This window comes from Tursiops truncatus, chromosome 9 (genome assembly GCF_011762595.2).
Source record: "Tursiops truncatus isolate mTurTru1 chromosome 9, mTurTru1.mat.Y, whole genome shotgun sequence".
NCBI classification, from domain to species: Eukaryota; Metazoa; Chordata; class Mammalia; order Artiodactyla; family Delphinidae; genus Tursiops; species Tursiops truncatus.
In genome coordinates, this window is record NC_047042.1 from 35,947,594 (window position 1) to 35,975,446 (window position 27,853).

Consider the following 27,853-nt stretch of genomic DNA (forward strand, 5'->3'; position numbering starts at 1 on the left):
GTTGTGCCTTTTCTAGAATGTCAGATAAATGAAATCATGGAGTATGTATTTTGGGGTTGTGTTTTTTTCCTCTAGCATAATGCTTTGGACATTCATCCAAGTTGTTGCATATATCAGTACATTCTTTTTGTTGCTGAGTAGTACGCCATTGTATGATGCACCTCAACTAGTTATCCGTTTAAGGTTGATGAATATTTGAATTGTTCCCAGTTTTTGACTGTTACGAAATAAAGCTGTTACGGACATTCACATACAGGTCTTTACGCAGAAATGTTTTCAGTTCTCTTGGTTTAATACCTAGAAGTGGAATTGCTGGGTCATATGAGTATGTTCTTAATTTATCTAAGAAACTGTCAAAATATTTTCCAAAGTGGCTTTACCATTTTGCACTCTTATCAGCAGTGTATGAGAATTTTCCATTTTAGCGATTGTAGTGGACATGTTCTGAATGTTGTTTGAAGTTATCTATTCTAATGATGTCCTTGCCTGGTTTTGGTATAAAGTGTATGCTGGCCTCATAAAATGATTGAGTCATAAAATGAGGAGGAATGCATTCTCTTCTATTTTCTGGAAGAGTTTACTTCTTCCTTCAGTGTTTGGTAGCATTCACCAGTGAAGCCATCTGAGCCTGGCTGTTTTCTCCAGGAAAAAAACCATGTTTTTCCTTTCAGTTTTACTGAGATAAAATTGACATACAACACTGTATAAGTTTAGGGTGTACAGCATAATGACTTGACGTACGTATATTGCAAAATGATTACCACAGTAAGTTTATTTAACATCCGTCATGTCATACAGACACTAAAAAAAAAAACCCAAAAAACTTTTCCTCTTGTGATGAAAACTTTTAGAATCTACTCTCTTAGAAACTTTCAAATAGATCATACAGCAGTGTTAGCTATAGTCATCATATTGTATATCCCCAATACTGATTTATCTTCTAACAAGAAATCTGTACATTTTGACCAGCTTCATCCAAATTTCCATGGACTGAGAATCTTGCAGTGGGGAATAGGGAATAGTTGGCTGCTTTTCTCCCTTGAAACAGCTCCTCCCTTACTTTCTAGCTGCATTTTCTGGTGGTCAAAGAAAGGCAGAGAGAAGAGGGAAGTGAAGGGAAGTCTTTCTTGATTGGCACAGTTAATAGGGCACTGGTACGTGGTAGACGACAAAAGCTGACTCACCTGTGGGGGACTTTCGAGAGTTCTTGGACCCTGTGCGTCCGTCTCCTCCCAGACCTTCCGCTGCCTTTACCTGGAGCCCGCTCAGTTTCAGTAATGGATGTTTGTCATACTCACAGCCAGAAGCCCTCTTCCTTTTCAAGAGATCTTGCCATCAGCTCCCCTCCTAGCCCCTGGAAATCGTGCATCCTTTATATACCGTTGGTCGAAGGGGAGCCCTTTATTTATTCCCTTCTCAGAATGCTGCCAGTGTATTGCTCTGGGTTATTTTTAGACCGTTCCCCAGCCCCACACTCCAAGGGAAATATGACAAGTTCTTCAAGTGGTTCTTTCAAAGCTCCCTTCATTGATTTGAGACAAATGGGAAGACTCCCATTTCCCCTCCCGCATGGGAGAAATACATAACACATTTACTACAGAGTTATTACTACCTTCTTCTTGACGCAAGGATTTGTTCTGTGTAAGCTGGATGTGGGTGATCAGTTGAACAATGTAGCATGTGCTGCATAGGTGGTCTTGCACCTCCATTTAGGATCCTGAGCTGCTTGGAACTTAACTGGTTTTAGGGGCCTCTGCTGAAATTGATCATAGGGAAGGTCTAATTTGACAACCTATTCCATACATAAACAGGAGATCCAGTGTTTATGAATGGTTTATCTAAAGGTCCGCTTGTGAGTTACTTTTTGGAACATTGAAACCATGTTGCCTAAAAACCATGTATAATCATCATACGTGAGGTTCAGAGAGGACCTCAAAGACCTGTGTTTATGTGAGTCACAGTTACTGATATTTAACATATTAAAACAAACTTTTAAAACAAAAGAGTACATAAGCACATGTCACATTAGACATCAGAGCGATGACATCATCACGTGTCATGTAGACTCTGGAAAACTCCAGTGTGTGCTTGAGTGAAAACAAGTGAAAATAGCATATAGCATCTTGGCATTTTTATGAAAATAGTTCTGACAGCACGAACCCCTTGAAAGGATCTCAAAACCCCGCCAGGGATCCCTGGACTGTGCTTTGATACTTGCTTGTCTAGAGTGAGGAGGGGGTGGGAGTTAGGAAAGAAGCATTGTGTTCAGTGCTCTCAAGTGCGGAATTCAGATACTGATTGAGAAGAATGGGTAATGGGAATAAGGCAGTCCACACATAATGCTCTGAAAATGCTACATCATCGGAATAAAGGCGTGTTGTCTTCATTCGTGAAGTAAATATTTGATGCCAAGCGTTGGAAATACAATGCTTATCTGTGGATTAGACAGAGACCTTGCTCCCACAGAATGTGGATTCTGCTTTATAGAGGCAGATAACGTAGTAAACAAAAACACACGTTAATTGGAAAATCATGAGACTTTCAAAAGAAAACGTATTTTGGATAAAACATGAATAGAGAAATCCAGGGTTGAATTGACGTTTCAGAAGATGGCTCAGTATTCAGAAAGATTATGGTATCATTTCAGGATGCGTTAATACCAATACAAATGTGTTTTTCTTCGCGTAGTGGTGGAGGAGGGAACAATAGGCATGAGTGTGCTGCTCAGAAGGCTTCTGGTCCTCATTCAGCTCCGAAGTCAGAGCAAGACTTCAGAGGAAACAAGATGGAGAAAGAATTTGTGTCATTTAAAATCACAAATTTACTTAGAAACCAATCCCTGATTACAGATAAGGGGGGTAAGGGCACATGGAAAGGATGAAACATACTCTGTCACATGTGCTATGAGAATGCTTTTTTTTTTTTTTTTTTCCGGTACGCGGGCCTCTCACTGTTGTGGCCTCTCGCGTTGCGGAGCACAGGCTCCGGACACGCAGGCTCAGTGGCCATGGCTCACGGGCCCAGCCGCTCCGCAGCATGACCGGAGCACGAACCCGCATCCCCTGCATCGGCAGGCGGACTCCCAACCACTGCGCCACCAAGGGAAGTCCGAGAATGCTTTTTTGTATCTATGAAAAGCTCTGCTTAGTAATTAACGGTGGTAATTGTTCTTCCATTGAGAACTTTCTTTGACAAAGACTTTAGATTGGCAGTCATTCAGCAGATTTCACACCTGAATTGATCTTTTATCTGCTGTATTTTGAAGTACATAGTCTTTATGTATTGGTGTAGGTGTCATAGGTATGCATTCGGGAGTGTGTTTTCTATGAAAGTATTTCCATAATTATTTACACCATTTTTCTTCATTATTAAAGTTAATTAGATCTGTCTGGATATCGAATTTAAAATCCTGATTAGAGTTATAATAAATCTGTTCTCTCCTGCATTCTTTTTTTTTTTTTTTTTTTTGCGGTACGTGGGCTTCTCACTGTTGCGGCCTCTCCCGTTGCGGAGCACAGGCTCCGGATGCATAGGCTCAGTGGCCATGGCTCACGGGCCCAGCCGCCCCGTGGCATGTGGGATCTTCCCGGACTGGGGCACGAACCCGCATGGCAGGTGGACTCTCAACCACTGCACCACCAGGGAAGCCCTCTCCTACATTCTTAGGAGTTTATGTATCATTTCAACCTCAGACTTAAAATATTTTAGGATTTTTGTTCTGTTTTGTTTTTGTCTTTTGATGAGTAGTGAGGTTTATCCTTTATTTGTGTACCCAGAATTATTAAACCATTGTTGGCAAAATACTTTGCCTTGCATGACTTTTTACGGTAAAAAAATTTAGGTAGACTCTTTGGAGAAGACCTGGTAGAAATACTTAAGGGCTTAAAATAGTGATCAAAAGTTTCTTAGGTATATATGATATTTGTATAAAATACAGATTTTATTCCATTTCTTCTTGGCAAAAACCTGTGACATTCAATAAGACACTGCGCCAGCACCGACTCCTGGCTTGATGACTTTAGTTTCTTCAAATCACCCCCAATGGCATAAAATTTAAGTCTCAGGCCAATTGTAATAGGCTTTTTTGTTGTACCTGGATTTTGTAAGACTCTCTGTTGAGCCCTCCACAGTGCACACAGGTGATAAAGACAGAGCTCTTGCTATTAAGTGCTTAAATATTTAGAGAAAATAAATGTTTTTCTTACATTTTGATCATTTTCTAAACCATGCTGCCAAATCAATAAATTGATTAGAGGTTGAATAAGAATTATTAGAAAACCTATTATATCTACTTTTTTAAAGTGAAAGAAAATAGACATGAATATTTCATAAGTCTCTGAAGAAGCAAGGGCTTCCTAGATTTAAAAAGGGTAGAAGAAATCACAGTTAAAACAAAAGATAAAAATCTTAAACTTTTATATTTCTGGAAATAACTGAAATAGATAGATTATATCTATGTTTAACAGTTTGTCTAAGTAATTCCAGTGGGAATATTATGTTACTTCTTTTCTAGAACTGTTTATTCAAGCTGATAAGAAAAATAGTAAGATGTCTGATAAATTAATGGTCAAAGAACTGGAATGGACTTCACAACAGAAGATATAAAAAGGCAATTTGCATAAAAGTATTTATCTCTACTAGCAATGGAAGGGACATAAATATATATAAAGATAGGTTCGTGAAATTAACCAATTAAAGTTATAAAAAACTCAGTGTTAGTGATATGTGCTCACTAGAGTACTGTTTAGTGACTATCCAGGAACCATAATTTTAAAAACTTTTTTGGTAAACAATTTAGTAATACGCATTATAAGTCTTCAAATAATCATATCTTTTGATCCAGTAGTTCACTTGGATTGTTACTTTATCTTAAAAAAAAAGTCTTGGGCACCAAAATGATAGTTACAGTGCCGTTTTACATGACAAAAATAAAAGCAACTTAAATGTCAATATCAAGAAAATGGTTAAGTAAATTATGGTACATCAACATGACGGAACACTTTGCTTCTACTTAAAAAGGATGCTTGATTCTTTGAGAAAGCAGTGTTCTCTGAAGCCTGACATTTTTCAGATCCCCACTTAGTAGCCATGTGTCCTTGGGCAAGTGTCATAAGCTCATAACAGACAATGATTGTCTTAGTTTAAAAAAGGGGAAATTATTGAAGCATTTGATGTAATTTAATAATAAAGGGCCTGATATCTATCCTCATGAAGTTAAGAATTCAACAGAGGACTAAAGTTAAGAACAGGAAGAACTATCATTTAGGGCAGAATGTATTAATCACCAGCACAGAGAAAGTGGCGGATTGATTCAGCAGAGGACCGATGAGATGCTTCACAGGGAAGTAGCATTTGGCTAAGGCCTGACTGAATTAGATTTAAGTACCTGGGAAGATCTACACTTTTCAAACGGTGACAACAGTGAGGACAAAATCAAGAATGTAAAAGGAACAGTTGCCGACAAGTCACTTGGCCGGTTGGAACATACAAAACTTGGGAAAAAATTGAAAAAGCTGTTTGGAATCCATAGTGGAAGGTCTGAAATCTCTTCTGAAAGCAATCGGGTATATTCAGGTTGGCAGGTTTATATCTGCCATCTATTTAGAGAAGGATATAGATGAGGTTTAACTCTGACTGAAATATTATCTTCTACCTAAAAATATTAAACCGTAAAACAAACAACATTGCCGCAGCCCTTTGATTCTTCGCAATGAATACATTCTTAGCTTGCTTACATTAGTAGCTAAGGTCCTCTGGGGTCTGCTGGCACGCAGCTTCCCCACCCCTCTCTGTGTTTACCCACACTTTCAGGCCTACCGTCCATCTCCTGAACAAATACTCCTCCCCACATTTCCACCTTTGGTCAAGAAACCCTTTTGTCATCCTGCTTAGCCTTTTGACTGCAGTGCTGATTTATTTCCACACTCAGCTCAGTTTTTAGTTCCACCTCTGCCAGGGCAGTCCTCTGTGACTCTCTGTGCTTGTTCTCTCCTAAGACACATACACTTAGTCTGTTGTGTACTGCCTTGAGATCCCTCAATATTCTTACCATGAGCATATGTCTAGGGCCTGGTATTCATTTTTAGGAGTTCAAAGTATATTTGGGTTCAGGGTCATTTGCGATGCTTCATAGTGTCCTCCGTGGACAATCATTTACACCCAGTCAGTGTTCAGCTCATTTTTTTCAGTGCTTATTACTTTGACCCTGTCAATAAATTACTGAGCAGCGCTCTGGATATACAAGAAGAGCTAACGTTATGGATCCCATTCTGTTTCTGCTCAGGTCTGTCAAGAAATAGACAATTTTCTCATGAAATCCATGTAATTTTCGGATGTCATTAGTGTTTCTGCAATTCTTATGAAGAGTTTTAGATACTTAGCCATCGTTTCCAAATACCGTAGCCAAACCAAACTGGTTTCTAGCCCAAGATTATTTCTCCTTGTATGATTTTTAGATGTTAATGAACATGAGATCTATATTTAGAATATTACTGGATTTAAATGCATTGGATAATATTTACAGTTTAAAGCAGCCCATTTGGAGACAGTTAAATTCAGCTTCAGTTTTGCAACTCATAAAAAAAGATGTATAAAACCGAGAAAAGGTCTAGTTGATAGTGGGAGGATACTCAATTATAGTCATGTCATGATAACTGCCCTGAGAAGTCACACTGGGACTTATGGCTGATCAGTTTTCCTTGTATCCTTGACACAAGCATGCACATGAAATATTCGTAATTTCAACAGTTTCACATTAAAAATAGCACTGGCAAGGAGTTTTAAATGACAGAACTCAGAGATTGGCAAGGGTGTAATAAATGAGCACTTTCCTACATCACTAGTGAGGGTGTTGATTTGTTCCATATTCGGCAGCATAATTGAATACATGTTGCCAGAGGCTTTAAAAAGAGCATACCCTTTAATATAGCCGTCTTACTTCTAGGAATTTTTCCTAAGGAAATAATTCTGGATGTGCACGCAGATGGAGCTATCAAGATGCTTGTTGTGGTGACCATTTTTGTAATGTGTAGAATATCAAATCACTATGTTGAACACCAGGAACTAGCATAGTGCTGGAGGTCAGTCGTACTTGAAAAACAAACAAACTCGTAGAAAAAGACATCAGATATGTGGTTACCAAAGGTGGGGGGGAGGGGAGAGGGAACTGAATAAAAGTGGTCAGAAGGTACAAACTTGGAGTTACAAGAGGAAAGAAGTAATGTACTTCATGTACATTAGGGCTGTAATGTATGACATGATAAATATACTTAGCACTGCTGTACGTTATGTATGAAAGTTAAGAGAGTAAATCCTAGGAGTTCTCATCACAGGGAGAAAATATTTTTTCTTTTATTTTGTGTCTATGAGATGATGGATGTTCATTAAACCCACTGTTAATCATTTCAGGGTGTATGTAAGTCAAATGATTGTGTTGTGCACCTTAAACTTATACAGCTCCGTGTGTCAATTATATCGCAACAAAACTGGGAGAAAAAATGATTCGAAGTGGAAAAAAAATTTAATAATGTAATACGGAAAACACTGAATTGTACGCTTGAAAGGGAGGAATTGTATATTTCATTGAGAGACTAGACATAGATAGGTAAGTGAATTATGTCTCAGTAAAGTTGTTTAAAAACAAAAACAACTGCTGTTTGGAAAACCATGGCCCATGGGCCAAATCTGGCCTACCGTCTGTTTTTGTAAATAAAATTCTATTGAAACAACAACAACACGAACAACAAAACACATAAAAACAACAAGGAAAAAAAGCTGCTTATCACTGCATGATTAACATAGTGAAAAATTGGAAATGACCAAAATGTCCTGCATTTGAAATTATGAAATTTTAGAATGATTGATAAAAATAATTTCTGACACACCCATACACACCTATATACACAGAGCCACTGGATGTAGCCACCACATTATGTTCTGGGAAAATATGTTCTGACATGGGAAAATGTTCGTGGTATGGTCAGTTCCAATTAACAGACCTACAAATACTTCCTGAAAAACAAAAATGTGCTTGACATCGGTTGTAGGCTCAGCTGTTACAAAAATGTCGAGAGACATACTACGACCACAAACAAATGAATTTCAGGTACCGCTATGGACTGTAAGGAAAAATAAAATTAGGGTGATGTGATAAAGAGTGACAGGGAGGCTGGGGAGGGGCTGCTTTGTCTAGACCTGTCAGGGAAGGCCTCTCTACAGAGGTGACGTTTGAATTGCAACCTGAATGAGGCAGGCACACGTAGATCTGGGGAAGAACATTTTAAGCAGAAGAAACAGCAGTGGAAAGACCTTTGGACAGGAACGAGCTTATAAGGTCTATAAATATGTGTATCAATGCTAACTAATAATGGTTATTTCCTACTGGCGAGATTACAGATTAGTTTTTACTTTATTGTATTTGCTTACCTGTAACAGTCTAATATTTCTGTAATCAACATGGATTTTTAATAAGAAAAAATGAAAGGTAATCTAATAATAAAATACCACTTTCATCTACATGCTTTAGGTGGCAGTTTCCCAAAATGATTGCCTACAGTAACAAAGATAAGGTGTTACTCTAGAAAGTAAGTAGGGCATGCTTTGCCAACTGTATGACTGAAACGGCCTATGTTACAGGTCATTCTTATCTTGTTGTTTTCTTTGATTGGGAAGTAATTCATTTAACCTAGTTAAGATAGTCTGTGGAAGCCTAAGGGTAGTGTAGAGTTGCACATTTGCTGAAGAAGCTAGGTCTGGACTTAACCTGATGGCCGTACATAGATTGGGGCAAATTTATTTTGGCTCAGTGTTATGATAAACAAAATGCAACTCACTTACCTAGTGTTAAAATCAAATAGGAGTGGGGCAGCAATCTTTCACACGTGACTGCCAGTAAGACAAATCCACACTTAGATGCAAACATGCTAAACATCATCTTCTGTAGAGGACTTACATAGTACCGATTGCCAGGGAAGAAAAATAAGACATCTGCTTTCTATTGATTCTGTAGGGAGCAACTCACTGAATCATCACATTTCTTCCTAGTGAAATAAGCACTTTGGTCTTTGGTCCATTTTCTGATAAGAGGTTAATAAATAATCCAAAGGAAAATACACTCACACTGTATAGCGATTCTGAATTTCTTTTTATTTAAATCAGTTTGACTTAATCTCTAAACACTGGTTGTTTGCTGTGGCAGCAGAGAGAAATGTGATAGAACCACACAGCTGGTTAATTCACTAAAGATGCAGAAGGTCTATGGAGAAGGGAACTACTCCTTTGCAAATAATGTAAAGTTAACAATGCAAACGTTCTTTGGCAAAAGGAGAAGGCTTTGACCTCTACTGGGCTAAATTTTTATAAGCAGTTGTACCACAAAATTGAAATTAAGTTATGTGTGGGATTTGGAGTAAGTACACGTTTGGGGATACAGAAGAAGGGAAGGATGTTTTGGAGGAAGTCCAGGGGAAAAACACTTTGTGTAAAATTTTGCTTTAGTTTGGCTCTGCCTAAGGGATTTTTAGGATTTATTTGATCTCTGAAGTTCTATCAGACTTTACCTTTTAATGAGAAGCAGGTTAGACTTAGAGTCATAAGGGGCTCACTTAGTAGAAACTTTAATTAAAATGGAAGGTTTGTAAGAATATTAAACTTTTCAGTCTTCTCATTTTTCTTTCAGCTGCATCTATTGTTAAAATGTTTTTCAATTTCTCTGAAGAAATGAGGCTATGGTGTAAACCAGTTTATAAAGCAGACAGAGCTGCCTACTTTCTGTAGACCAAAGGACCTGACAAAGTCTTGGTAGGACAGACAATAAAGAATAGTGTTTGCTTGGATTACATGGAAATCAAATAAAAATGTATCAGATTACTATCTTGAATAATGGAAGAGACAGAACATTTGGTATTATTTTGAGGTGCTAAAAAGGGTTATTGTAGTTATTACATTTATAAATGAAAAAGATTGGCCCTTCAGAGGCATGATAAAAATACGGCGTTTTTCAAATAATGGAAATTTCATGGGTATCATAGAATCATTAAACAAATTGATGATTTGGATATATTGTTCAGAGGTTGCTGAGAAAAAGTCAAGTTTTGAAAAACAATATTATTTACTCCAAAAAACTCGTTAGAATTAATCAAAATAATTGGAAAATGTAAACCAGATGAAGTACTAAATAGAATAAATTAAACGTGAAATATGAGTCCGTTATGGCAGATTCTGTCCTGAATGTGACCAGCACCAATCAATTGGTGCTTATTGCGTGCAGCTATTAAAATGAACAATCCTGTGAGCCTTTTTAACTTTTTTTTTTTTTTTTTTTTGCCAACTAAAACCCTTCTGTGACTCTGCTCAACCAAGGAGCTCTGGACAATTTTACCTGCAGTCGAAAGACTCACAGCATTGATGATGAGTCTTTAGATAGTAATGAAAGGTATAGACAGCGTTCTCTTAAACACATAAATACACAGAATATGTCCAGGAGCAGCTCATTCTCTAAATTTCATTAAAGGGAGAGCCACCTCCAGGGCAACCTGAAATTGTAGACTATTTATATATTGTTGCAACAGTTACATATTTATGTCTTCTTTTCAGGTTTGTCTTAAAAATGGAGTATTTAAACGCACATGCCAAATTAGATTTTCCTTTAAAGAATTTAAACATAATGAGGTGGTTTGCCCATTGCAAAGTTTTTTAGGCCTTGGAAGAGGTACGATGATACCTTTTTTCTTTTTTTTTTTAATTGAGATATAATTGACACAAACATGATTGTTTCAGTTATACAACATAATGATTCGATACGTGTATATATTGTGAAATGATCGCCACAATAAGTCTAGCTCATATCCATTATCATACCTAGTTACAATTTTTTTCTTGTGATGAGAACTTTAAGAATATTTAAAAACAGGGAACCTCAAACTCAAACAAGATACAACATTTATTTAAAAAGTTAATAAGGCTCAAATACACCATTTTAAACTGTAAGTTGTAAAGATACTTAGAACATTTCGATAAAACAGATGAGAAACTATAGACTCCTTTTTTTGAACTATCTTATTTGGTCATCTTGAGATTTATTAAGGAACTAAATAATGTCGATAAAACCTTTAAAATTATAACAAAAGCAATAAAGTCTAATAGTAAAGTCAAGATAAATTATTCCGACACCTAGAAAAATATTGTAACAAAAAGTTTTCATGGGTAAACTGCAGTTATGTCTCTAAATTCTAAAAGGCTGTGAAGGACTAAGGATGCTACTGGCTTGTGGAAAGCCCTCAGGACAGTCACGTGTAGTCCATGACTCGTAATTGCAGAAATGCACTAAGAATCCAGACATTGGTGTCAGGCAGTGGACCAAATATTAGTAAAACGTAGCTTGTTGTCTATTCACATAAACAGTACATTTAAATCTAAGTTCTGATATTAACTCCCTTTGCTCTGTTGGATCCTTCGGTGCATTTCCTGGGAGGCAAGAACAATGCTTAGAGACTAATGCTCTTAGGTGTTTTCATGCTTTAAGATTCTAAGATCAGGTCACTGTAACACGTCAGTCCATGACAGATTCATTAGACTCTGATCCAAATAATGTTAATTTTTCATCTGGCTAACATTCCTTCTATGACTAATGATCAATTTTTCCTTAATATGAATACTTAACATTAGCATATTAATATTAATCCTTTGGTCTCTGGGGAAGAAAAATAAAGATGCTTGACTATTTTGCATGTAATTTACCTAAACACTTCACACTTTTCCCCATGTTTAAAATATTTGGGGATATAGTAACTTATAATTAATAGAAAGACATTATTAATGGAAATATACCACCCATACTGAAAACTGCCCTGGAATAAATTGCTTTGGGTTAAATCTTGGGTTAGAGGTTTTAGCATAAACCCTAAGAGCTGTGTGATTAAAAATAGTAAAACACAGTCTGTTAGACATGCTGCCCAGCAATTCTCAGAACCGTCTAGTAATCTACTGACCACATTGTTAGAGCCGAGAGATGGGTGCTCATTCAGCTGAACTTTGTGATTCAAGTTAATATAGCTAAAGAAATTATATTTCTGTAAATGTCCTTTTCAGTTTGTCATGTTAATCATTAAGATAGGCAGTGGTGGATGCATGTAGATATCTAAAAGTATACACGCCTTAATGTGTGGTAGAGAGAAGGTAAGAGTACTTTATTATTTGATAAACTTGGCTAACTTCCTTTTAAATTACCTTTTTAAACTTGACAGTTTTAACATGCACTTCAAGGTCGTATGGGTGCATATTCTTGGTCCAAATTCCATGATATTTTAAATAAACCTATAACGTTATGCATTACTGCAGACGTAACTGTGATTTAACAGCCATTAGATAAAAATCTTTTGCCTTAAAGCTTGGCATTTTGAGTACGATTTTGATTGAGTGCACCTCAAAAAATGTCACACTCGTCACCAGGATCACCCCCCCACCCTTCCGTGAAATTTCCCTTTCTATGAGAGTCATAGAAAGTCTCAGATGACATGTTGCTGCATGTAATACTTGGCTGCAGAAGGGGTAGAAATTTAACTCTTTCCTTAATATTTAGCAGTTTTCATTGCTCAATGTTAAACCTACCTTCCAGTTTAAGGAGATCCACTGTTTTGTGACATTAATCCCCCAAGTGGATAATTACTTATTTTATAGTTTGAGGCACAAGATCAAGAAATTTAAAAAGAGAGCCATGAAGAGGTAGAATATGCTCTGCTACGTATAACCCTGTTATTATTATTTTTTTTTTACTTTGGGAAAAATATCAACTATTCCCCCAAATATTAGAGAACAGCAAATAGCAGTTAAGGAAACACCCTTTGCACCACCAATATAAAAACTAAAGATGCATCAGTTCTGGAAGTGACAACCAATTGAAAGGTATTCCCAGGTCCTTGGAAGAGCAGCGCCATGAGAGGGTGGGAGGAAAATAATCTCCATTGGGAAAACGTGCACATCCACACACACATGGACATCTACACAGTAACCCACGATAATCCACTCATGTTCCTCCACACATGTGTATATTGGTACCTCTGAATGTTCTCACTGCTAAGTTTAGCTGTGTATTTTATATGGGCCTATTCATCTAGCTATTTTTCTAAGTCAACAATTTATACAGAGCTCTTCACTCTGTCTGAAACACACAAGCCAAAGCTCTAGAACACATTCACAATTAATAGGTTTCATGCACTTTTGTTCCCAAGCAATTGAGTTGTGCCGTGCCTGAAATTCATTTTAATTTGTCTCAAACCTGTAATTACAAATATTCCAAGTGAAGTAAGTGTAACAAGGAAGAATTTTGCTGTGCCTGTAAAAATTCAGTTAAAAGTTTTAAGATGTTTTTGAGAAAGGGAGTCATTAAAAAATGCTTTTGAATTAAGTGTGGGTGGGAAAGTTGTTAGAGATCAGGGAAGAAAATGTTAAGATTCTAGAGAGATTCTGCACTCTGCTTTCTCTACAAGTGTCTCTGAGTTCTCGTTCCATTTTTTAAAAATGGGGCTAGTACAGATATGATATAAGAACGACAGTGACTAGCTCCATCAGTAGGTCTCTTTCTAAAGACAAGGGTTTGGCTCTATGTCAAAAGATCAATTAAAAGATGCACAATTTTTATGTTTTTAGTTAAAATAAAAATTTTAAGGTGTGTATACATCATATTTTCATAAAACCCTGCATTTAATTGCATTTTTCAACTAATCAATTACCTATTAGCCTGGATCTCATCGTAGAGAAGTGCTTCTAATGTAATTAACTTATGCTGGTACCGTTCCACAAAGTCCTTGAATCACCTTACAAAAACACAGACAGTCTTATAAAATTATATAAAATTTATGTATGTAAAACGTACATAAATATTATATAAGAGTATAAAGCAAAAGCCGAGATTTTTAAGGAGGAAAGGGAAAAAAGGGAGAGAAAGTAATAAAGCCAGTTTTATTTAGTTCTTGAGATTTGGGTCACATTAGTTTTCTAATGGCCAAAGCGCAGAGAGAGATTGACCACAAGATTCATAACATCCAACTTAAAATAAAAGAAAAATGAAAACAGACGAGTTGCTTAGGGGAAGCACAGCTTTTCCTGGTATTGAGAAAAATCTGATAAATAACAGGTCAATCTGGCATGGTTGTTTGGATACTAAAATATACCTGAAATGAAATACGTTTACAGAGTGCTTGAAAAGCCCAAGAGGACTTTATTACATGGCAGTATTTCAGTGTAAACGTCCAAGATAACCCTATATGAATACCAGTTCATTTCTGAGTCTTTAAACATTACCAGAAACAGTTCATGGCTTGTGTGGATTATCTCATTATTCGTCACTGCAATCACAGAGGGTAGGTGGCCTCACAGTGCCATTTTAAAGACAGGAATCTGAGGCCCAGAGGCCAGGGTTAGAGGGCTAGGCAGCAGGAGACCAAGCCCCAGGATGCCATACCCCTGCCCATCATAATGCTGACATTTACCTCTTCAGGTATTTTTAGTCCATTCCACTGAACCTAGTCCTTGGACAGCTTCCTTGAGCTACTTTTGCTTGTATTTATAATCAAAGCTGCTGGCACATTAGAATCACCTAGGCAGTTTTAAAAAATACTTTGGGGCTTCACCCCCACCCCTTGCCCCAGAGATTCTGATTCAGTCAGTCTGGGGTTGGGACTTGGCATTAGTATTTTTTAAAATCACCCTATGTTGAGTACCTGTGGAGGTGGGACAAGCATTTCCTTATTCTTAGTGAGAAATGATGCTTTGCAAAGTAAGTGTCCTCATCCTCATATTCTGGGGTTACTGTCACCTCTGGACATGACATAATCCTTCCCACTCTAAGCACAGATGATTGGGCTAACACAACTGAAGTTATTTCAGTCTGCTCTTCGGTGAGCTTTGCCGATATCTAGGAATAATTTTCTTAGAACCACCTTTTACCTGCCTTGGATTCGTCGGGCATGACCTTAGGAAGGGAGGGGAAAGCTGCTTGTTACAAATCCCAAAGGATCCATCACAATTCTCCTCTACCTCTTCCCCACCCTGCTTCTCTATCCTGTCCTTAAATACCCTGGGGATCGGGGTGATTGTAGACGGCCTATTCTGCTGCTTCTTAGTCTGTGCCTATTTTGGGCAGCTCTCATTAGAACCGATAGACTTATAACACCTCACTTTTCCAGCGTTATGGCTTTAGTCAGAATTCTAGGTTAACACAAAAGTTTCATTTCCCATCCCATTATATTAATTTTTAGTCAACTTTGAAGACTTTTCTGGTGATTTATTGCTGTGTAACAAACCACCTCAAAACTTAGTGGCTTAGCTCATGAAAAGCCTCTCAACATCGCTAATTATTAGGGAAATGCAAATCAAATCCACAATGAGGTATCATCTCACACCAGTCAGAATGGGTATCGTCAGAAAATCTACAAACAACAAATGCTGGAGAGGGTGTGGAGAAAAAAAGGGAACCCTCTTGCACTGTTGGTGGGAATGTAAATTGATACAGCCACTATGGAGAACAGTATGGAGGGTCCTTGAGAAACTAAAACTAGAACTACCATATGACCCAGCAATCCCACTACTGGGCATATACCCTGAGAAAACCATAATTCAAAAAGAGTCATGTACCACGGTGTTCATTGTAGCACTATTTAAAATAGCCAGGTCATGGAAGCAACCTAAATGCTCACCGACAGACGAATGGATAAAGAAGATGTGTATATATATACAATGGAATATTACTCAGCCATAAAAAGAAACGAAATTGGGTCATTTGCAGAGAGGTAGATGGATCTAGAGACTGTCATACAGAGTGAAGTAAGTCAGAAAGAGAAAAACAAATATCGTGTATTAAAGCATATATGTGGAACCTAGAAAAATGGTACAGATGAACCGGTTTGCAGGGCAGAAATAGACACACAGATGTAGAGAACAAATGTATGGGCACCAAGGGGGGAAAGTGGTGGTGGTGGTGGTGTGATGAACTGGGAGATTGGGATTGACATGTATACACTAATATGTATAAAACAGATAACTAATAAGAACCTGCTGTATAAAAAATAAAATTCAAAAAAAAATTTAGTGGCATAAAACACCACCGTCTCATGACCCCCTCAGATTTGATGGGTCAGGGATCTGGACAGGGATGGCTCCATCGTATGGTCTCAAACCGCTGCAGGTGACTTGAATGGCAGTGGGCAGAAATCATCTGGAGGCTTCTTCCCTCAGGTCTCTGGGGCCTGGGCTGGAATGATGTGAAGGCTAGCTGCAGCTGGGACCATCACTGGTACCTTACACGTGGGCTATCCTTGTGGCCTGGGCTTCCTCACACCTTTGCAGCTCTGCCTTACGTGGCAGCTCAGGGCTCTGAGAGCAAAAGTTCTACCTGATGTTCAGTGACCTTTCCGGCTGTGGATAGTCACTCTGTATCACTTCTGCTGAACTCTGTTGACTGAAGCAGACACAAACCTGCTCAGAATCCAGAGGAGGAGACCAACACCCCACAGGTGCTTTTAGACTCAAGAATAAAATCTATCTTTATGTCTCCCTCCAAGTACATAAGGCCTACCTTAATAGGAAGTATTTAAATACTTGTTGAACTAGTACAGCTGATGTCCCATAGTTTATGATGATTTTTTACATCTATTGGTAGATAATAGAACTGAATTCTTTAAAGTACACTTTCTTAGCAAGCAAAATGTCTAAGCAGCTCACTCAGGTAATCAGAGCAGAGTACTTAGTGAAAAGATATCTGCACTGTACTCTAATTCCAAACTCTGTTTTTTCAGAAATGTATAGCATTGGTTATAAACGGGGTCTGGGTAAAAAGAATGGTTCAAATCAAACTAATCTATCTAGAAAATAACTCAAAGCCAAGGTTGTATGGTATTGTTACTTACCAATGTGTTCTATAAATGGAGCCAAGTTCTGCGTTTTTGGATCATTTTTTAGTTTTCATTTCATTTCCATGGAACAAGCCACAGTTACAGGGCGTCTCAGTAATCTTCTCAGGAAGCCTCACTCCTGGGTTTAATACAACACTGAAAAGTCCCAGATGTACATTGGATTAAAATTAATCACTCAGTGAATTTTTTCCAGACCTATTTCTTATTTACTTAAACCGGTTTAGGTAATTAGTTGGATGCCTACCAATTCTTAACTAAGTTTAGTTTGAAGTTTGTTTCAGCATTGTGATAAAATGAATAATAGCCCCCCCAAATGCCCAAACTCTAATCCCCAGAACCTGTGAATATGTTACTTTACATGATAAGAGACTTTGTAGGTGTGATTAAATTAAGGATCTTGGGATGGGGAAATTAGCCTGGATTATCGGTGGGTGCGGTGTAATCATGAGAGTCCTTATAAGAGGCAGGCAGATCAGAGGAGTAGTAGTAAACAGAAGCAAGAGGTCGGAGTGATGTGAAGAAATCATGAACCAAAGAATGCAGGTAGCCACTAGAAATTGACAAAGGCAAGAAAATCGTTTCTTCCTGTTCTAGAAGCAACCAGCCCTGTCCACACCTTGGCTTTAGCCCAGTGAGACTGATTTTTAGATCTGTGACCTCTAGAACGATAAGATAATAAATTTGTGGTGTTTTAAGCCATTAAGTTTATGGCAATTTGTTATAGCAGCAATAGGAAACTAATAAAAAACATGCAGGACACACAGCTATACCTTCCGTTAGATTGGTCTGAATATTGGTGTTAATATTTGATTCCTACACCATCTACTTCATCACTGTAAAAACATAATCTGTTGTTGGTTTAGATTTCATTGATGACTTGAGAAAATAGTATAATGTCCATCTTTGAGAAAACTTTTAAAAGTTCAGAATTAAAAATCAGAAAAAAAGAAATACTAGGGTTTTATGTATAAACATGATTAATACAATGAACACTTCTGTATGTTATATAAGAAAATTGTTAAGAGAGTAAATCCCAAGAGTTCTCATCACAAGAAAAAATATTTTTTCTTTACTTTTGTATCTGTATAAGACGATGGGTATTCACTAAACTTACTGTGGTAATCCTTTCATGTTGTGTGTAAGTCAAATCATTCCGTTGTACCCCTTAAACTTATACAGTGCTGTACGTCAGTTATATCTCAGTATAACTGGAAGGGAAAAATATTTAATATGAAGAAGGAATGAATGAATAAGTAAATAAATAGATAAAACTCGTTATTGTGATTCAAAAAAAATAAAATAAAAATCAGATAAAGGGTGGCTCATCATTTTCCCAAAGGATGTCTTGTTTAATCAAAGGCAGGTTTATTTCATCAGTCTTAAATATTGAGCCATACTAAAACTTTTCAAAAGTGAGTCAACTTAGAAAATTGCAATTTGCTTCCCAATTTTGGGAGCACATCTACTGCATAAAGGAATCAAGCAAGCAAGGAAGTGATAGATAAAGATAAAATTAGAAATTTTTTAAAAATGAAAGTAATTTTTTTGAGCACAGAGAACTCTAAAACATGTTTGACATTATTAGCCTTAATGCTTTCCTTTTGTTCCCCGATAGCGCCCAAATATGTTGAGTTGTAAACATGAAGATAAATTTTGTGGAGGTGCCTAGATTAGCATCTGGCCCATGGTAGGTGTATAAGTACTATTAGTTGAGTGCGAATAGAGATGGCGTGAAAGCTGCAGGGCAGCAGACTGTTTATTGGAAGGCGATGAATGTCATCCCCCAGCTTAGAGCTGAGAGAGAGACCAGCCTTTTTCCTTTTTCTTTTCAGTAGAGGAGAGGGGAAATCGGGCCCCTTTAATCTGGCCCTGTGCCAGGGCCGTAAGCTATTAACATTATCTACCATAAATAACTTGTGTTGACACTGACACACTTCTAGGCCATCACGTTTTCAGAATGTTAGAGAAGCCATGAACATGAAATGAGTTTTTAAATACTTAACATATGTGTTTTACTTCAGAGCTCTCTTAACAGGGAGCTAACAAATCTAAGAACAAGTGGTTCTTTTAGTAGACCATTGTTCCGCATTTGCCAAAAGGCGAACGTCTGATTAACTGCTCTCTCTTGCTCTCTCTTTCGTCAATAGAGTATTAGTAAAACATTTGTCACTAGTACTGCAGCGAGAAAACTTCTCTCGGAATCCTGTGGTGCATGTTGTAAGCTGACCTACTGTGGCTAAGTATAAACACAGCTGCTCCAGAAGTTAGCTGGCTAACGAGAGGGCTGAGGAGCTGCGCGCAGAGGGTGAGGAAGGTTTTCTTGAAGTAATGTTTGTACGTTTGCACCTTATAGAAGACGGAAGACGTTTCGCACCCCAGCTGAATAGTCCCTGATCTGGGGACATGTTGGCGCCCCCGTACAGCTCTGGTCTCGCCTTTTCTAAGCTTGTACTGATGACAGTGGAGAAAAGTATTGACTCCTCCCCACTACCTACCACGTCAGCAAAGGCTCCATCTTGATCCGGAATCTGAGATTTTGCTTCATTGAAGTTTGTACCATTGAAAAATGCAGTATCGATAACACCTTGAGTTCACTGTTTGAACAGAAAGAAACATGTCCGATAGTAATAACCGTGCTTCTGACTTAAGTTCAGTGTGTGACCCCAAGATGCAGGAAGAGCTGTAAGATTCCTTTCAGATGTAAAATTGTATAATTTTATGTTTTAAGCTAGTTGTCTTTTCCAACGTAGTACTATTACTCGTTAAAGCAGTGGTTTCCAGCTATGGGTGATCTTGCCTCCTACGGAACATTTGGTAATTTCTGGAGACATTTCTGGTTGTCGCAACTGGTGGTGTGGTGCTACTGGCATCTAGTGGGTTGTAATGGACTGTTAGTGCCCCCCCCCCCCCACCAAATTCGTATGTTCACATGCCTTATTCATTCACATACCTAATGTGATGGTATTTGGAGATGGGGCCTTTGGGAGGTAATTAGGTCATGAACCCCTATGATGAAATTACTGTCCTTATAAAAAGAGGAAGAGAGCTAGCTCTTTATCTGCTTTCACTAAGTGAAGATCTGAGAAGACGCCTCTCTCTAAACCAGGAAGAAGGCCTCTACCAAGAACTCAATCATGCTGGCACCCTGGTTGTGGTCTTCCAACCCCCCAGAACTATGAGAAATAAGTGCACCGTGTTTCAGCCACCCGTTCTAGCGTATTCTGTTATAGCAGCCTAAACTAAGACATGACCACAGCCCGGAGGTGCTGCTAAACACCCTACAGTGCACGGGACAGCTCCCCACAACTAAGAATGCCCAGTCCCCAGATGGCATTAGTGCTGAAGTTGAGAAACCCGTGAATGAGAGCCTGCAGGAAAGAACAGAGTGGGTTAGGGAGGGGAACTTGTTATGAGCGAAAGCCAGCAGCTGTGTTTCCTGGGAACATTTTGCTAGTTGCCTACCTGCAATTTTGCAATGTTGATTATTACTTAAGAGGAAGCAGAGCATGCTGCGAGTGAGTGGGAGACACAGGCGTGCACTTTCTGAATTATGAGCCTACTGTGCTAAGGATACTAAGAAATGCAATTTGCGTACTTACACAAATAGGAGACACGTAAATTCATCCATCCTCTTAGTTTTACTTTTTTTTCTGAAAGGAGCCGTCACAAGAAATTCTGTTCACCTTAGGCACAGCAAAGTACTTTTCTGATGAGAACTCCTTACCTTACCAGGAGAGAATGAATTCTCAGTGGGAAGTCTTGCATACCTTTCTGCTGGAGGCTGAGGTCCATCCACACAAGGCCAGGGCGTTGCCTGTAAACACTTGATATTCAAAAGTAGAGGCCAGCAACGTGGGTGCCACCTGGGAGCTTGTTAGCAGTGCAGAATCTCAGGCCCAGACTTGACCTACTGCATCTGAATCTGCATTGTAACAAGACGGGAGTGAGGTGGGGGGTAGATAGCTATGCATGTTCAAGATCAAGAAGCGCTGCTAGATGATCTTCATTCTATGGTAATCAAGCCCTAATTTTTGAGCCTGTGAATAAAATGCATTTTACTCTTTTTCAAAGTATATGGGCATTTGTTTATGACTAGTTCTGTTGTATTGGGCAAATTGGTTCACCTTTTGGGCTTCAGTAATCTCATCTTTGAAAAGAGGGTGTGACGATGAGAGGACCTCTAGTTCTTTTCCACTTCTAACATTGTCAGAAATAGATTTTTTTCCTCCAGTGTAAACATCATTTATAACTGCCTGAGTTATCCTGGTGAATGTAAACTTAAGAAAGAGAAGGTCTGTGGCCAATACATACCATAGACGCACATATGCATAGACCCTTGTCAATTAATAGTCACTGAATTTTTATGCAAAATATTCCACCCCCAACTTGGAAACTGAACCTACTGAAGTCACACTTGGATCTGCTCTTCGCAGGAGCATTCCTTGCCTCCCTGGTTAAATGAGCATCCTGTGTAAATGGACCATCGCCAAGCACCAGCCTTGTGCGTGCAAGCAGGCTCTACCTGGGTGTGCCACGTGGGCCCCTGGGCAATGTCTACCTGCTCCGAATCACCCCCCTTAAATCCCAAAGCAGAGGTCACCCAGCTCCTTTCTTGCAGTCTGCACCATTTGAAAACAGAAAGCCTGGGTGTAGGAAGATCTTTGAGCACAACCCACAAAGATGAAAAGTGTCTGCAATTCAGCTTCTTTCAAGAGCTACCTCTGGAGCGTGATTTCGGGAGACGGTACTTTGGCTTTTTTGTTTTGCGTAATTCAAGAGACCACAAGATCACAAACGCCAGCCCAATCCCAGACACCGCCGTACCTCTGAAGCACAGGAGGGACCGTTGCAGTTCTTTTTCCTCTGGAAACGATGGAATAATTAAGTGGAAAATTGAGATTTATTTTTACTATAAACCAGAACATAGAAAAAAGATAATAGTTTATTATTGTCTAGTTAGCCAGTGTAAACTGCTCTACAGTAGAGTTGAAAATAATATCACGTTTCTTCATTTCCCAAATTAAATTAGAACTGGGCCCAGCTGCCAACCATCGGATGAGCAAAACATTCAGTTTCAGTGTCCTCTCCCAAGGTTAAGAACTCACAGGCTGGTGCCTTGGCAGGTGACGGGGTGGGAGGCCTGGGATGGCATCTGGACTGTGGCTACTGCAGACCTAGCAGGGGTCCTCCTGTCTGCTCACACACCGTCTGCCTGGCCTTGCAGCCCATCCATGTGCAGCTTCCTGCCCAGGCCAGTGGGGTCTCCACAGATGGAGTTAGTCCACTTCCACCGTCTCATGAGAAGGAGGTCAGACCTTAGAAAAGGCCAGCTCCTCCATGCCTCAAGAAGGAAAAAATGTATCTTTCTTTCATTCCTTGACACAACCCAGTCTGCCTTCTATCAAAATGGTAAAAATTATAAAATGATTATTAATACTTGGTGCATTTTTAAACACTGTAGCAGGATTTACATTGCTTCAATCTTTTCAGAGGGCAATTTGGCTGTTATCTTAAAATATTTTCAATGTACATATACTTCACTGTACTAAGAATTTATCAAACAGAAGTATCTCCAAAAGTGTATGAAGATGTACATAGAAAGATGATTATTTCTTCTTTGTTTGTAAAATAGTTACAAAAAAGTGTAAACCTAAATTTCCATTAATAGGGGGGAGATTGAATAATTCGTGGCATATGCATATAGTAAATCACTACCCAAATTCCTAGTGAGGAAAAATTGAGTTTTATATACAATCATTCAGTAGAAAATGTGGTAAGTGAAAAAGCTTCATACACCCACGCACACACAGGAAACACTGAAATGATTGCATATAGAGTTTGAAAATACATTGAATATACATCCGTGCAGCAGGCCATTAAAAATGACACCCTCTGGAGAATGGTTTGGAGAGATGAAACTTTCACTTTCTGTTTTATGCATTCCTTTACTCTAAATATTATGCAGTAGCAGGAACTACTTTTGCAAACATAGTTAATATTTGGATTTTTACATCTATAATCTGAAACAATAAAGATGAACAATTTTTTATTATATAATATTACCAATCCCACCACTGTTTTGTAATGAACATCCTATCAACCCTTACTCATTGTGCATAATTTATTGTCTCAAAGGCCTCTCTTCTTGGTCTCTGTGTGAAAAATTGGCTCCCTTCTGACTGACCCTCTCTGCTAGATGATCTGTTACAGCTAGGTACCACACAGCTCTTCACTAATTTCAGGGGTGCTGTTGGGAAAGAGATATGAATCAGGTAGGACCTCTCAGAAACCACCATTTAATTTCATTTCCTGGACCATCTCCAACACAAAAAACTGTGTCCTTTTGGAAATCCTCCTTCTTCTCTTAGTGGTTTTGAACCAAGGGTGTTTCCCTCCCTCCCCACCACCCAATCCCTAGAGGCATTTGGCAATATCTGGAGACATTTTTGGTTTTCACACCTGGAGGTGGGACTGTTACTGTCATCTAGTGAGTAGAGGCCAGGAATGCTGGCCTCTATCATGCAACACACAGGCCAGCCCTTCCCACAAGGAAGAATTGTCCCAGAATGTCAATAGTACCATGAGTGAGAAACCCTGCTCCGCATCGAGATAAAATGGGCATTTTTTTAAAGCTGCTAGGGAGACTCTATGCCTGCCTCAAAAGGTTAGCTTCTACCATTCACACCTATCTTTTCATCATAGCTTTTTTGAGGTATAATTTACAAATAAAGTTTTAAGATATTTATAGTGTACAATATTAGGATTTGAGATATATATATATATATATATATGTGTGTGTGTGTATATATATATATATATATAGAGAGAGAGAGAGAGAGGGGGGGGAAGATTTCCCCCAAATTAATTAACATGGCCATATTTACCCCCCTCCCTTTTTTGTAGTGAGACCATTTAAGTTCTACTCTCTTAGCAAATAGCGATTATACCATGCAGAATTATCAACAATAGCCGTCATGTTATACATTAGATCCTTAGATCTTATTCTTATAGCTGAAATTTTGTACCATTTAACCAACCCCTCCTTATTTCCCCCATACCTCATCCATTGGCAACCTCTTTTCTACTCTCTTCTTCCTCCCTCCCTCCCTCTCCCTGTCTCTCTCTTTCTTTCTCTCCTTCTCGCTCCCTCTTTCTCTCTCTCTCTTTCTTTCTTTCTTTCTCTCTTTTTCTTTTTCTCTTTCTTTCTCTCTCTTTCCTTTTCTCTTTCTCTCTCTCTTTCTCTTTTTCTTCAACATTTAAGTGCTGTCATGCAGTTTTTGTCTTTCTCTGTCTGGCTTGAACTTAGCATAATACCCCTCAGGTTCATCCATGTTGTTGCAAATGACAAGATTTTCTTTTTTTTTAAGGCTGAATAATATTCCATTGTATGTATATACCACATTTTCTTGATCCATAAATTTGTCAATGAACACAGGTTGTTTCCATACCTGGGCTATTGTGATCAATGCTGCAGTGAACAAGGGAGTACGGATATCTCTTTGAGATAATGGTCTCATATCCTTTGGATAAATACCCACGAGTGGGCTTGCTGGATACTATGGTTGTTCTGGTTTTCTTGAGGAACCTCATACTATTTTCCATAGTAGCTGTACCAGTTTACATTCCCAATAACAGTATAAAGGATTCCCTTTTCTCCACATCCTTGCCAGAATTTTTTATATCTTTTTGATAACAACTATCCTAAAAGGTGTGCAGTGATATCTCATTGTGGTTTTGATTTGCATCTCCATGATGATTAGTGATGTTGAGCATCTTTTCATGTGCATGTTGGTCATTTGTACGTCTTAGGAAAAAACATCTATTCAGGTCCTTTCTCCATTTTTTAATCGAGTAATTTGGTTTTTTCACTACTGGTTTGTGTGTGTTCCTTGTATAGTTCGGATATTAACCTTTTACTGGATATGGGGTTTGCCTTTTCTTTTTGTTGATTGTTTCCTTTGCTGAGCAGAAGCTTTTTGGTTTGCTGCAGTCCCACTTGTTGATTTTTACTTTTGTTGCCTTGGCTTTTCGTTTCAAACCCAAAAAATCATTGCCAAGGGCAAAGTCAAGGGGCTTACCACTTGTGTTTTCTTTTAGGATTTTAAAGGTTTCAGATCTTAATTTCAAGTCTTGAATCCATTTTGAGTTGTTCTTTGTGTATGGTGTAGGATAGGGGTCCAGTTTCATTCTTTTGCATGTGGTTGTCCAGTTTTCCCAGCACCATGTATTGAAGAGACTATTCTTTCCCCATTGAGTGTTGTGGATCCCTTGTAAAATATTAGTTGACCATATATGCAAGGGTTTATTTCTGGGCTGTCTATCCTGTTCCATTCATCTGTATGGCTGGTTTTATACCAATACCATACTGTTTTCGTTGCAATAGCTTTATAATGTAGTTTGAAATCAGGGAGTGTGATACCTCCAGCTTTGTCTTTAGTTCCCAGGATTGCTTTGGCTATCTGGGGTCTCTTGTGGTTCCATATATATTTGATGGTTGTTTTTTTCTATTTCTGTGAAAAATGCCATTTGAATGTTGATAGATATTGCATTGAATCTGGAGATTGCTTTGGGTAGTATGGACTTTTTAACAGTATTCTTCCAATCCATGAGCACAGAATATCTTTTTACTTATTTGTGTCTTTGTCAATTTTTTTCATCAATATCTTATAGTTTCTAGTGTATACATCTTTAACCACCTTGGTTAAATTTATTCCTAGGTAGTGTATTTCCTTTTTTGTGTGTGTGATGCTATTATAAATGGGACTGTTTTCTTAAATTCTCTTCCTGATAACTCATTGTTAGTATGCACAAACACAACTGGTTTTTGTATATTGAATTTGTATCCTGCAACTTCACTAAATTCATTTATTAGTTCTAACCATTATTTGGTGGAGTCTTTTGAATGTTCTTTATGTAATATCACATCATCTGTAAATACAGAAAATTTTATTTTATCCTTTCTAATTTGGATGGCTTTTTTTTTTTTTTTTTTTTTTTTGCCTGAGTGCTCTGGCTAGGACTTGCAGTACTATGTTGAATAGAAGTAACAAGAGTGAACATCCTTGTCTTGTTCCAGATCTTAGAGAAAAAGTTTCAGCTTTTAACCATTGAGTATAATATTAGCTGTGGGCTTGTCATATATGGCCTTTATTATGTTGAGGTACATCCCCTCTGTAGCAAGATTCTTGAGTTATTTCGTTGTGAAAAGATTTTGAATTTTGTGAAATGCTTCGTGTTGATTGAGATGATTATATGATTTTTATTCTCCATTTTGTTAATGTGGTGTATCACAATAATTGATTTGTGCATGTTGAGCCATCCTTGCATTTCTGGAGTAAATTCCACTTGATTATGGCATGTCATCCTTTTAATGTATTGTCAAATTCAGTTTGCTAATATTTTGATGATGATTTTTGCATCTATGTTTATTGGAGACATTGGCCTGTAATTTTGTTTTCTTGAAGTGTCTTTGGTTTTGGTATGAGGTTAATGCTACCCTTGTAAAATGAGTTTGGAAGTCTTCTCTCCTCTCCTATTTTTTTGGAATAGTTTGAGAAGGATAGCTATTAATTCTTTTTTAAATGTTTGGTAAAATTGACCAGTGAAGCTGTTGGATGGTTATTTGTTGGAACGTTTTTGATTACAGATTGAACCTCCTTATAGCAATCAGTCTGTTCAGATTTTCAATATCTTCATGAATCAGTCTTGGTAATTTGTATGTTTCTAAGAATATATCCATTTCTTATAGGTTGTCCAATTTGTTGGCATATAATTGTTCATAGTAGTCTCTTATGATTCTTTGTATTTCTGTGGTATCAGTTATAATGTCCCCTCTTTCATGTCTAATTTTGTTTATTTGAGTCCTCTCTCTTTTTTGTCTTGGTTAGTCTGGCTAAAGGCTTGGAACGTTTGTTTATCCTTTCAAAGAACCAACTCTTAGTTTCATTGATCCTTCCTATTGTCTTATTAGTCTCTGTTTCATTTATTTACACTCTTATCTTTGTATTTCCTTCCTTCTATTGACTTTGGGCTTAGTTCTTCTTTTTTCTAGTTCCTTATGTTGTAAACTTAGGTTGTTTATTTGAGATCTATCTTGTTTCTTAATCTAGGCATTTATCTCTATGAATTTTCCCAAAGAACTACTTTTGCTGCATAGCATGAGTTTGGTATATTGTGCTTTCATTTTCAGTTATTTCAAGATATTTTTATTGCACTTTGATTTCATCTTTAACCCATTGATTGTTCAGAAGTGTATTGTTTAACGTCCACATATTTGTAAATTTTCCAGTTTTCTTCTTATGACTTCTAGTTTCTTACCATTGTGGTTAGAAAAGATACTTGATATGGTTTCAATCTCCTTAAATTTATTAAGACTGAGAAGAATGTGTTCTGTGGCTTTTGAATGGAATGTACTATAAATGTCTGTTAGGTCCATCTGCTCTAACATAGCTTGGGTTCATTTTCTTATTGATTTTCAGTCTATGTGATCCATTCGCTGTTGAAAGTGGGATATTGAAGTCCCCTAATATGATTGTATTGAAATTTATCTCTCTCTTCAGATAAGTTAATATTTGCTTTAAATATTTAGGTGTTCCTCTGTTGGGTGCATGAATATTTATTAATGTAATGTCCTCCAGATGAATGGACCCCTTTATAATTATATAATAACCTTCTTTCTCTCTTGTTACAGTTTTTTTGGTTAAAAGTCTGTTTTGTCTGATACAAGTATAGCTACCCCTGTTTCTTTCTGCTTCCATGTGCATGGAATATATTTTTCCATCCCTTCAGTTTCAGCCTATGTGTGCCCTTAAAGCTAAAGTGAGTCACCTGTGGACAGTACGTAGTTGGGTCTTGTTTTTGTAACCATTCTGTCACTCTGTGTCTCTTGATTGGAGAATTTAGTTCATTTCTATTTAAAGTAATTATTGACAGGTATGGACTTACTA

General features: G+C 37.9%; 2 long non-coding RNA genes across 3 annotated transcripts in view; one reads left to right on the plus strand and one right to left on the minus strand.

Annotated features, from left to right (window-relative positions):
• The window catches only part of LOC141279532 (uncharacterized), a 35,756-nt gene extending 8,569 nt beyond the window's left edge, over positions 1–27,187 (minus strand). Inside the window, exons 1-3 of one of the 2 annotated variants that reach the window (XR_012333926.1) lie at positions 19,403–27,187; positions 16,902–17,042; positions 8,963–16,453 (exon numbers count right to left, since the gene is read on the minus strand). This is a non-coding gene — a long non-coding RNA (uncharacterized lncRNA). Of the gene's footprint in view, positions 1–8,962; positions 16,454–16,901; positions 17,043–19,402 lie in introns of those variants that run through there. The other variant, XR_012333927.1, reaches the window with a different exon arrangement.
• LOC141279533 (uncharacterized) overlaps positions 1–27,853 on the plus strand; it is a 359,504-nt gene that overhangs the window by 279,666 nt on the left and 51,985 nt on the right. The window lies entirely within an intron of this gene.